Source organism: Atractosteus spatula, chromosome 10, assembly GCF_055471065.1.
Source record: "Atractosteus spatula isolate fAtrSpa1 chromosome 10, fAtrSpa1.hap1, whole genome shotgun sequence".
NCBI lineage: Eukaryota > Metazoa > Chordata > Actinopteri > Semionotiformes > Lepisosteidae > Atractosteus > Atractosteus spatula.
The window spans coordinates 1,971,089-1,983,615 of record NC_142715.1 but is presented as its reverse complement, the minus strand read 5'-3'; the positions used below and the strand labels follow the sequence as shown (position 1 = coordinate 1,983,615).

Below are 12,527 nucleotides of genomic sequence, written 5' to 3'. Positions count from 1 at the left end.
ATTCTGTATGTAACATTTCCGATGGGAAGAAATTTGTATACATTTTCTTAAAGTTTTGTTTTTAAAAATAAACTTTTTTAAAACCATGTTGTCATTCATTTGTAATTTCTTAATTGTGTACAATTAAAATACTATTAATAAAATATATAAGGAGCCTTTGGCCACTCACAATGATAAAATCAACCCCAGAAGGAGAGAATGCCTGAATGTTTGTGATCAATTCATAAGTATGACTTAATCCACACAAGGAACAAAAGGCACTGTCGACAGAGCCAGATACAACACCACCAAAGAGACAACCTGGCTGTTATTTACATTTCCCTTCAAATCAAAAGGTTAAGACTCCTTGTCCTGCCGTCAGGAGCTGCTCAATGTAAAACACAGCATCCCACAGCACTAGAGACACCCCAATATTCACTTTATACTGCACCTCAAACCATAGGTATTTTATAGCACCCAGGCTGACCAGTACAGAGCACTAGATAGTTACAGAGGGCATCTGGATACAAATAAAAAGAACTCAGGAAAGATAAAAGTTGGCTAAAACACAACACACCTTTGAGAACTGGTGTTTACAAAACTTATGATCCTGAAGGATCAGATATTTTTAAACTCTCCTCCCAAACTGATGTCAGTATGGTATGGGACTGTGGGAAGAATCAGGGTAACCTGGAGAGATAATAGAAACACAGACAGAAACCGAGGTGGGCATTTAAACCCACAGCCACAGCACTATGGAGCAACAATGCTAACCTCTGTGTCGCCCCCTTTAAAGTTAATATGGCATTTCCAAAATAGTAAAAGATTGTGAAATGCAAAGCTCTATATACTTTCACTCCAGACATTTAAGAATCTTTAAACTTTTCTTCTGCTGCAAAAGCAAGACTTCTGCTTTTTTCATTTTAATTTTTAAGGAATAACAAATTTAAAACAGTTGCTACATCGGACTGTTTGATGTTCAGGAGGGTTATCTGTCCAGGAATGGCACGTTACATAGTGTCTACGTTATTGGGTGCCAACATTATTACTTGTTTGCTCAGGTGGACTGATTCTTTGCAGTAGTTTATCCTTATACTTACAATCGTTATATAACTAGGACTGTAGTTACAGAAGTTTGTGTTTCTGTTGGTTTTACAACTATTTTCAGAACCTCTTTAACTTCGATGTAGTTGCAAAAATGAACACGTATGATATTTTGTCTCTCCAGGCAATAATAATCGCTAAAGTGTTGATAAACGAGAAACTGTACTTCATCGCTAAATACCAGATTGCTCGTCATTATCTTCTGCCATGAAACACTAATCACTGGCATGCTTGCGAGAAATCGCTTGGGTAGTTGTAACGGGTCTGTTTCAACCGAAATATCTCCGCCCCGCTCAGAATTTCAGATACCTCCCCTACAGATCTTTCCCCAGGCGCCAGCCCTGGGTATAATGGTGAACATAGCTGCCTTCCAAGCAGTGAATCCGTGTGCGATTCCCACCTGACCTATCGACAATCCTTTTCCAATGAGTCTTTGATCGATTTAAAAAAACCTCTTGAAGCGGGTAGCCTAAGGAAGAAGTGCTGTCTGAGTGCACTGAGAAAATGTGCTCGAGTGTTGAGTAGCACAATCGGTCAATTTATGGTAATTATACAACACTGCACAGAGTAGTCATACCATGGTTGTAAGTTCAAGTCTTGCCTGGAGTAATATTGGCTGTGTTTTTGTCTTCCAAAAGTTGCTGTTGCGTTTAGGTCAGTTCTTGTGTTACTTTTGGCACTCGATGGAGCTGTATTAATTCAGGCACACTTGCTTCCATGGCAAGTTATTTTATCGCTGCTCACAAACCAACATACTGAAGGCACCTCTGAAACTGTCACTGCTTGTGGGCCACGTGTTCCTGCTGTCAGCCTACTATACCAAGTTCTTGCACGTCTACAAACAGTACTATTCTAGTACAGGAGCGAAAGACAAAACGAGAGCTCACTCACTTTAAAAAAGCACATTTGTCAAAACCCGAAGTTGACTAGGATGGGATTGGAACCCACATGTACAGAGTACAATACATTCGCATTCCATTGATTTAAGTACTCGACCACAATCAGCCTGTCCAGGCATAAGTTACCTCACGATGATCATCTTTCCCCGTACTCGAGGGTCATTTTCTTCTTCCATCTGCGATTTCAACATTTTCCTTGGGAGATGTCATGCCACCGAGGCTGTGCTGCACTTCAGTGCGGGGTATAGTGGACACCCTGTAGAACATCAAAAGCATATTGAGCTCCTTGGTAATGAAATTGCCAGATAAAAGCCATTTCACATCCTTTCTTAACTAGTTCGACGAGCAGGCTCAGCACACACTGAACGCAGGGGTCTCAGAGCAGTGTGTCCAAGTGGCTGTAAAAGGGCTTTTCTTCACTGGTGCTGTGGTTTAGTTGGTTAAATCGCCTGCCTAGTAAACTGGAAATCCTGGGTTCAAATCCCAGTGGTGCTTTTCTTCCTGTCTTGCGGTACAGTTTATAGTTATAGACAGTACCATGTTTCTGTATTATGTTTAATGGAAGTGTTCATTTCGTTTTTGGCACAACTTGTTATTCAAGAAATCCACACATTGCGAAAGATAAAACGCAGAAGAATTACTGACAGCTGGCAAGAAAATGATAATGTTTTTTTTGTCTTTAGCCAAAAACCTGTGAATGTAGAAAAGAGACAACGTGTGTCAGTTTCTCTAGCACAATCAGTCAGGGTGTCCTTCAGTGTATTATTACAGGTAATGCATGTACAGACTTCAATATGTGATAGTGAATTATCAGGAATCCTAGAGAGGGAAGAGAACATATATTAAGGAAATATATATTTAAAGGGGGTGTAAGTCTTACATGTGTTCTGTCACATCTGGGTGTTAACTCAATAGATTTGTAGTATAATTTATTCTTAGTTAAACATACGCCGTAAGCATATGCATTATCCATTGCACCACTGGACCTCATATCAGCTTCCCCAACTGCACACACTGAGCTCAGAGCTGTTTCTAGTAATAAATCGCCCCGGTCCACATTTTCTCAATTAGATTCACGTGTTTTGTACGTGTATCTAATTACTACGTCTTTCATTTTGTCTGGTTTAAAATAATATCGTTTTAAAACAGACAAAGGGTCACCCTGAAATTCACACATGAAGGAAGTCACACGAGGACGGAAAGAATCCAGAGTTAGCAGTCAACAATGTACATTTTAAAGGTTTAAGCAACACAATCAGACGTGAGGAGAATTCAGTACACGATCCTCTGCATCTTTGTAAACTGAGCTTTCGGTGAACGTCAAATTCGCACTTTTCAGTTTTGGATTAAGGAACAAGAAAACACCATCGGTCGAGCTGGATTCAGACCAGGGACATACGAATTGCCCGCTGCTTTTTCTACAGTATTACGCTCTAGCAACTGAGCTATCGAAAGGCCGGAAAGTAAACGTTTTGTCACACACGTAGCCCAATGTAGTGTATTGTTCTGTTTATTTAAATCCCAGTTCGACATCAAAATACTAACTCCCATAGTCTTGTTTAGTAGAAGAAATGGAGCAGGCTCCTTCTGTAATTGTCCAGAGATTTTTATAAAACATTTGAAGGGACATCAGTACAGGCGGAAATTGACTTTTCTAGTGGCATTAGGATCATATAAAACCTTTCTTTTAGATTGAGAAGAGGATCATGGTGACATTCAAAACATCCCTGTCTTTTCTTCTTTCGAGGACGAATTGATTATTGAGCTACAAACGTTGGTTCAAATCAAAACTCTCCGCTACTGCCGTTGATTCTTTGAGAGTTTCTTCAAATCTTTCAACTGAACGTCAATATTGAGAGATATTGACGGTAATATCATACGGATTTTGGTTTTCCTTTGATCTAAATTGTATTAAAATTCGAGCCTCTTTCACAGTTGTATAATACTTTCCCCTGCATCCTAAGATAGAAATTCTAAATACCACAAAGTTACAATATATGGAATAGCATTTATTTTAAAATATATTTTAAAATTTCTATTTATTTAGAGCTACAATTAGCGCTAGGGAAAGATAACATTGCTAATATTGATGGAGTAGAAATGTAAGATGAATTGATAGCTTTATCTGATCTAAAAAAGTCCTAAAATGCCTCCTGTAACAGGTAAGGACTCATAGCAAGACTTTTTTTTCCAAATCCAAACATTGCTATGGCATTGCGCATTATGTAAACATGACCAGTTCCGGTTTCTGGTGAGTGCATTTTTTCCAAACTGAAATTAACAAGAACATTTTTCAATATGCACCATGTCCCATGGACTACTATTAATATCAGGTGAAAGCAGCAGGTGAAAACATAAATGTATTAATAACATAAATATTAAAATAAATATTAAAAGACTATTGGCTGTCAGCCATGTTCAGTCAACACTAGAAATATTACTGCTCTACTACAGTAACAAAAGCACACAAACACAACATAGAAACAGAAAACAAGTCAAATGCTCAAACCAACAAGGGTGGGATTCAAACCCACGTGTGCTGAGCACAAAGGATTAGTAGTCTGTCACCTTAACCACTCAGCCACCTTGTCAAAAAAAATCAGCTCCTCCAGACATTTTTCTCTTCCACTTGCTACTATTTTCCTTAGGAGATGTCAAGCCACCAAGCGTGTGCTGTGCTTCAGTGACGGGTGTAAAGGACATCCTGTTGTACACGGAAAGCACATTATCTCCTTGGAGATTAAAAGTGCCAGATAAAAGCCATTTCTCATCCTTTCTCTTAATCTCCGGGGCTGCTAGTGCATGAAAAGGAGGCAACTTGCTTGGTGAGCAGGCTCAGCGCACACTCCACGCAGATGTCTCAGAGCGGTGTGTCCAAGTGGCTGTAAAAGAAGAGCGCTCTGCCGGTGCCGTGGCTTAGTTGATTAAAGCACCTCTATAATAAAGAGGAGATCCTGTGTCTGAATTCCAGCGGTACCTTTCTTCCTTTCTTGTTTTACAGAACATATCATTTGGGACACTCACAGAGTGCTTGATTTGGTTTAATGCATGTATTAATTTCCTTTGTGGAACAACTTGGTTTTTTTTAAATCATATTGGTTATGAAAGATGAAATGCAAGCAAATTTTTTATTCACCAAAAGTATGTAAATGTAAAAAAAACCAATGTGTAAGCGTTTCTGTGGTGCAATCGTTTAGCGTGTTCGACTATTAACCCAAAGGTGGGTGTTTTGAGCCCACACACATCAAAGGCTGAAACCGACGAGGATGAGACAAAAGCCTACTCATGTCACTATGGCACAATCAGTTAGCGTGTTTGGCTATTAACCCAAAGGTAGGTAACACTTCCTCCCATAGTAAACATCATCACTGTGAATATTTAATTAATCTGCAAAATATTAATTATTTTGATATTTTTCTGTAGTAAACAATTGAGTACCAGGGTCAACATTAGTGGGAATTTCCAATAATTACTGACATCGGAAACTTAGAAGCGGATAGTATTCACCCATGGAAATTTATGTTCCAACGGGCAATGGAAGAATTCACTTATACTCCCGTTGCATCCTCAGCTAAAGTAATTTAAAAAAAAATTGTCTGAGAACTTGACAAGCAAAAACGACAGATCGCCCGAGTTGTATTTTAATATTTTCGTATATTTACCTTAATTTGAATATAAATGTTAACCTAAGTTCTGTTCAATATAATGTAATTTTGTTGCAGTTTTAAAATATTTTAGCTGAGAATGCGAGGGGGGCTATTACACCTTGTCAAACATCTAAAATAACCATAAAAGAGGTTGTCCATAAACTGGCAATCAAAAGAAAGCTACAATTTGTATGGGATGCAAAGGAACCAGTAATAGGTTTATTCTCTCTTCTTTTTTTCACCATGGAATAAACCTATTACTTGTTCCTTTGCAGCCTACACATGCTGACGCAGCTACCCACCTGAACTAATAATAATAGTTGTTAAAATCCAAACACACATAATGAGATCACTCTCTGTCAGTATGTGTAACATTCTGGGCCTGGGCTCCTCTGTATTTGGGCTGAAGGGAGTTCAACAACATTATTAGATGGACTGACATCATAATCTACCAAGATACATTGTTTAGGGGGACTTGACCACCCACTGTCCCCCTGGTATTGTGAAGCTCATTGTCCCTTAACTTACCAAAACCAGAATCACTTGGGGCTCCGGGGGGATCGGTTTATGCAAAATATGAATTCCTTATGCAAGAAATTGTATATGGTCAATATAGTGATCATATCTTATCGGCAGATGGTAATCTCCAAAAAAAAGTAAAAGGTTTATTCCATGCTGAAAAGAGAAGCCCTGTCTGTGCTGTCTGTGGTCCGGCTGTCCTGCTGGTCTGGATGAGGGGTACGTAGTGTGGTGCAGGTTTATGTCCCATCCTACTGTTGGTCCAGGTTGGAGGGTTGCACCAATTCTGAGACTTGTTGGTTCTAAATGTCTTGGTTACATCCATTTGTATAGATGAAAAAGCTATTGAAGAGCACCCCCCCACCCCCCACCAATCTTGGTGGAAGTTGCCATATTCAAAAAATTCTAAAAAGAGAATTCGTTTCACACAACAAAGCATGACTGTGAAAGGTCAGGAGGCCTGCCTAGTGAGCACAACACTTGATTACAGTAAAAAAATCATAAACAAATAAGGAAAAGTTTCACAACCCAAAGCAAGGTTGTATGAGGTGAGGGGAGTTGTCTGGTGTGTAAGGCACTTGGTTTCAGCACTGTGAATGTTGTGCTTAAAAAGCTATTGAGTCATGAAGAAGTCATGTGCCACATTAAATAAAAGCACGAGAAAAAGAGATTCAGAACGCAAAGCTGCGTCAGTGTTCTGTGTAAAAAAATCGGTTTGAACATCATGGGAGCCGTTTTTAATAAGCTGCTGAGTAAAGAATATTTTAATCTTCCTACTGTCAGTAGTATTGTGAATATAGTTGACCCTTACCTGAATGAAAACAGGACGTAAAGGAAGGGTTTCAGAAATCATACAAAGCTTTATTCCCGTGCTTACAGTCTGGGTAATTGGAGACTGCGCTATTCTGCTTCCTATGGTCATAGGCGGGTTTTTCGCACGAAGCCGTATTGAACAGTATGTAGCGTTTACAGGTTCTTTTCAGAACAAAGGACCAGTGGAGACGTGATTAACAAACTAAGCGCTAGCTTTATTCATTAACAACCACACAAAACCATACACAAGATGTACACGCACATGAGGAGACTGAACACGTACACATATTTAGGGTGGTAATTACTTAACAACACGCTATACTCTTATAAGACTACACAGGGCACTAGAACTACTAGGACATTATTTACACAGGTAGGGTCAGCCGCTGGTCATCGTGCTGACCCTAAGACTCTCCCCGGCTACCACTCCCAGCATGCCCAGCGGTACTACGAGTGCCTAGGGGCGCTTCCTCCTCACCACCAGTCGAGGGCGTTACAAGTATTTCTCGCATTGTGAACGTGTGCACACAGCGGTCCCCCGGGTTCCAGTTAGTGTGTAATTACGCATCGATGAAAAACCAGAGGTTTAAAAAAAGATAATTAGCTCACTGATAGTTTGATGTAGAGGCTGTGGAAATTTTCGTGGTCGTGGTATTTAAAATGCATTTGGTTCCATTGCGAAGGTATGGACAAAAGAGTATTCGAGTGTGGTCAAAAAAATGTCATAAAAACGACAAAGTGAAGGCTGAGAAAGCATTCACAATGTATTTAATACACAAAGCAAGTATTCTCGCAACTCTAAGAGGTTTCGTGTAAACGCTACAGGCGTGCCAAAATCGTTTTCGAACTTCAAGCTAACTTTACCCCAGTGTTTTACCGGTACACCACATAGGTAATCTGAACGAAATAACAGAGCAGTACAGAACACGAAGTCAGGAGCTTATGCAGTGAATCATCTTGAACACGACAAGAGAAAAGGCACACTGCACATCCGCGAAACATCACGTCCGACTTTAGAGACGAGAATGGACGTTTCAGACCCCTTTCTTATTACAGGTTCAAGCAAACCTGAAAGTTAGGGAGTGTTTGGTCACTTTTGTATGAAAAAGTGTCTGAAGCCTGTAATTATAATTTGTCCTTTTTTAATTGTGGTTGAAATCCATTCCCATGTACCAAGACCTACGGTATATTCATGTTTGCTTAAATGACTAACGCTATTGGACATTAGCTGGTGTTTTTTGTAACGATTTGCTATGTCATGCAGGAAAGATAGGAAACCAGACCCAACGTTTGCTTTCAGGTGCGGTTCATTTACATAACTATTTCTGAGGAGCCTGATTTAAATCACACAATCCCGGTAGAAGTCGAATCGACAATCTTATAAACCGAAATCAGACGCGTTATCCATTAAACCACTAGCCCGTCACGTAACTGAATTGCACCATGGTGAGTTCAGCGCCGCTACTAGTAATACCCCATCTACAATTTCTAAGTGAGAAACGTGTTTTCTACATTTTTATCAGTTTTAAAAAAATCATCACTTTTAAACAGACAAAGCGTTTATGTGTCGCTCTGAATTTCTAATTGATTTAGAATTCAAAGAAAAAAGCGTTTTGTTCCACAACGGCATGAAATTATCACGTCTTTCACTCTACTTCACTCTTGTAGCAATGCAGATCTTGCTAGGTGAGCATTTGCTCTGGTAAATTAGGTCACTTTTCATGTTAACTCAGAAAGAAAGGAAAAGTGTCAGAAATGAACTCTGTCGCACTTGGGAGATGTCAAGCGCATTGGACATGAAAAGTGCCCAATTAAAGCCATTTCTCTTTGTTTCTCTTACAGTCGGGGCTCCTTTTGCGTGTAAAGGAGGCAACTTGCTCAGCCAGCAGACTCAGCGCTTACTGAACACAGGTGTCTCAGCGGTGTGTCCAAGCGGCTGTAAAAGAGGAGAATTCTGCCAGCGCCGTGGCTTAGTTGCTTTAAGTACTTGTCTCGTTAATGGGAGATCCTGGCTCCAAATCCCAGCTGTGCTTTTTTCCCTGTCTTGTTGTGTAGAAAGTACCATTTTGGACAACCACATAGGGCTTGATTTAGTTTAATGCATGAATTAATTTCCTATCTGCAACAACTTGTTTTTCAAGAAATTCATACAGCTTGTGAAAAATGAAATTCAATTCTTGGCTATCAGTGCAGAAGATATATTGCCGGCTGGCAAGAAAATGCAAGCAATTTTTTTTCTTTGATTGGAAACATGCGAATGGAGCAAAGCCTCTCTCATCAGTCTCTGTGGCGCAATCGGCGTGCGCGTTCAGCTGTTAACCTAAAGGTTGGTGGTTCGAGCCCACCCAGGGATGGCCCTGTTGTTGCCATTGATGACCAAGAGTCTCACCACCCAGTTTATGATGTCCCCTAGTGGTGATCTGTAAGTGGTGTGTCTTTCACCCACCCACTTGATATAACAGCAAGCTGGAGTCCCAGCCCAGCTCCTGTCTCTCTTCCTTTGGATCTGGGAGATTTCCTCAGAACCAAGTTGAGTGGGGTTATGCAGGTATCTTGGAAAGCTGAAGGGGACAGGACTTGCGTACCACAGTGCAAGCTGGACAAGGTGATGATGAGGAGACAGGAGAGTCACCCCAGCTCCTGTATCGCCCCTGTAGCGAGCTGGAGAAGGGAGAGGGGTTTCAGGGACTCATCAATCCTGTGTACGCAGCCTCAGATCCAAACTTGGCCAGGACCTCATCGTACAGCTCCAGGCAGTTGAGCTGGATGGAGGACATTGTGTTCTGAGCCCAGGTCCACACCTGGCTCTCCTCCACCTGGAGCAGGCCCGCCCTCAGCTGCCACAGGGCTGCTAGGGCCGGGCTGGGGTGAGCGGGTGTGCAAGAGGGGGTGTGAGGGGCTGTGTGCGGAGTGCACATGAGGAAGTATTGGGGTGTCCAAGGTGGAGGTCTTTGGGCTGTCCCTCTGGAGATTCGTCTCTGGGCCCTTCTGTCTGGGTCTTGGTCTCCTGCCTGGTGATTTTTTGAGCAGGCCTGAGGGGAAAGTGGCACAGAGATGTCATGAGGAGGACAGAGAGAAAACCAAATGAGTCGTCTCTAGGAGGACAAGACCCTGCCCCTGGTCTCCCAGCAATCACAGTCCCCATCATTACAACTGAGAGCAAACTTTTGACAGATGTCACAGTCACATCAGGCTCACAGCTCACAGCTCTCGGCATCCTGAGGAGAGACACAGGGGGAGTCTTCTCCCTTTTCCTCCGACAGACCTCATCCAACCCCACCTCCCCTTTCGCACACAGCCATTACTGTGTCACCTTCATCGTCACCTCCACCATCACAATCTCTACTATCTTCATCACAATCATCTTCATCACCATTCTAATAAATGATCAACTCCACCATCTTCATCACCATATCCTTCTTCATCATGACTATCATCATGTCCACCATCACTATCAACACCTTTTTCATCAAGACCACCTTCATTATCTTCACTATAATCTGCATCACCATCATCTTCCTGAGCAGAGCACACTGATTGTCTTACTCTGGAAGAGTCTTTGCTCACAGCCTCAGTATCGGTTGGCCCTCTCCGGCCTTTCAGGGTCACATCTGTCTCTGTTGAGACCTGTCAGCAAGTTGACTGCTTTAGTCTCACCAGTAGAAGCCGACCAAGTTTATGTGTGTCGGGACAGGCTTATTCTTAGTCAAACAGTATTAAACACTTGAGGAAGAGCATTTAAAAATGACAGCAGGAGGCACTTCTTTACATAGAGAGGAGTGTGGGTGTGGAACAAGCTACCCAACCATGTTGTTGAGGCCAATACTAACATTTCTCTGGGATCTCCCCCTCGCCTCGGTGCGATGCCCCTCTCCCTGCCTAGCCATTCCACTCTCACCTTGAGTGAGTTTCTTTTGGTGGCGCTGAGGAGGAGGAAACAGAGTTACCAGCCAAACACACCTTTATCATCATCATCATGGGCCAAGATGACCCTACATGACAGTGGCTTGTTGTCCTCGATCCAGAAGCAGTGTCCAGCCCTCAGCTATCCGACTTCATGATCCCCAACATCCCTGCTGAGACCTGTTGATGGGCCAGTCCTACTAGACCAGGAGTCTCAAGCCTCATTCTAGTCACTGTAGGGCCAAGTGCATCTCCACGTTTTCTTTCGAACTGAGGCTAGCCAATTAAACTCTTTCACTGTTGAAGACAGTTCAAGGCACAGTTAAATATTTTTTTTATTTATTAGATCAACTTTGTAACACTGAGCTCAGGTGGACAGAAAACCAGGAGAAGCACCAAACCCTCAGAAATGGAGTTTGAGACCCCCTGTCTCTCACACTCACCCTCTCTCACACTCACTGTCTCACACACCATCTCACTCCTAATAATAATAACAATAATAATAATAATAATAATGCAGACTTACTGCTCTTGGGGTCTTGGGTCTAGCTCCACCACCTGTGTTGGCTGAGTCTCCTGTTACCTCCTTCCTGATCTGGCGACGGGCTGGATAGAGGTATTAGAATGATTTTTGTTTAATTTAAAAAAAATGTATAATATTTGTAACCAAGCGCATTGGTCAGAAAACCAGGAAATGCACCAGACCCTCTAGAAATGGAGATTGAGACCCCCTGTCTCTCACACTCACCCTCACTGTCTCACACACACACACCCTTTCACTCCTAATAATAATAATAATAATGCAGACACACTGCTCTCAGGGTCTTGGGTCTGGCTCCACAACCTGTATTGGCTGAGTTTCCTGTTACCTCCTTCCTGATATGAGGAAGTCAGACACAGTTCTGTTACAGACAATGGCTGGACCAGACTCACAAGCACACACACCCACAGACACACACTCCCAAATACTAACACACATGCAGACGCACACACTGTCAAGTAAAGTCTTCTCTTTCACAAGAAAGGTCGGCAGGGCCCTGCTACTGCGATGAGTTTTAATTTCAGGGGGGGAGGAAGAGGAAGAATCAGAATAATAACAGGAACAGCAGTGGACTCAAAGCTCTCTGGGCCTGGGGCCTGAGTCTCAACCCCATCTCTGTTGACATCTGTGGACAGGATGGTTCTGTTAGACCAGTGGTTCTCAAACTATGGTACGCGTACCAGTTGTGGTACGTGGAGCGCCGCCAAGTGGTACGCCATATGACCCTGGAACTTTGTTGTGTGCACTGAAAAAATGGGAAGAGTTTTTCTATTTTAATAAAATTAGTTTGTATCGAATACACAGCCTACGTACTACAATACAGCGCGCTAAATACATGAGTGGACACAAGAGCTACAATGTAATTCTATACCATTGTATAGGAATGCGTGCTAGGAACATAAGTGACCAATTGTATTTAAGAAAAGTTATCTCCAGCAAATAGGGAGGTAGGAGATTTTGGAACACCGCCAACGTGGTAAGCACAGGAAAGCATAGAAATGCGTGCTACGAAATCTGGCAATCTTGTGAGCACAGAAAAGTGTGATGGATAACAGAAAAAATATTTTAGAATTGTTCTAGGTTAATTTGAGAAAAATACACAGAGTGCCTCTGTGTAAAAAC

At 41.9% G+C, this 12,527-nt stretch overlaps 1 non-coding gene and 1 pseudogene across 1 annotated transcript; one reads left to right on the top strand and one right to left on the bottom strand.

Annotated features, from left to right (window-relative positions):
- LOC148824500 (scavenger receptor cysteine-rich domain-containing protein DMBT1-like) overlaps positions 1-12,527 on the top strand; it is a 61,969-nt pseudogene that overhangs the window by 19,777 nt on the left and 29,665 nt on the right.
- Positions 4,492-4,573, bottom strand: trnas-acu (transfer RNA serine (anticodon ACU)). The gene has a single exon. It is a non-coding gene; the product is annotated as a tRNA-Ser (tRNA).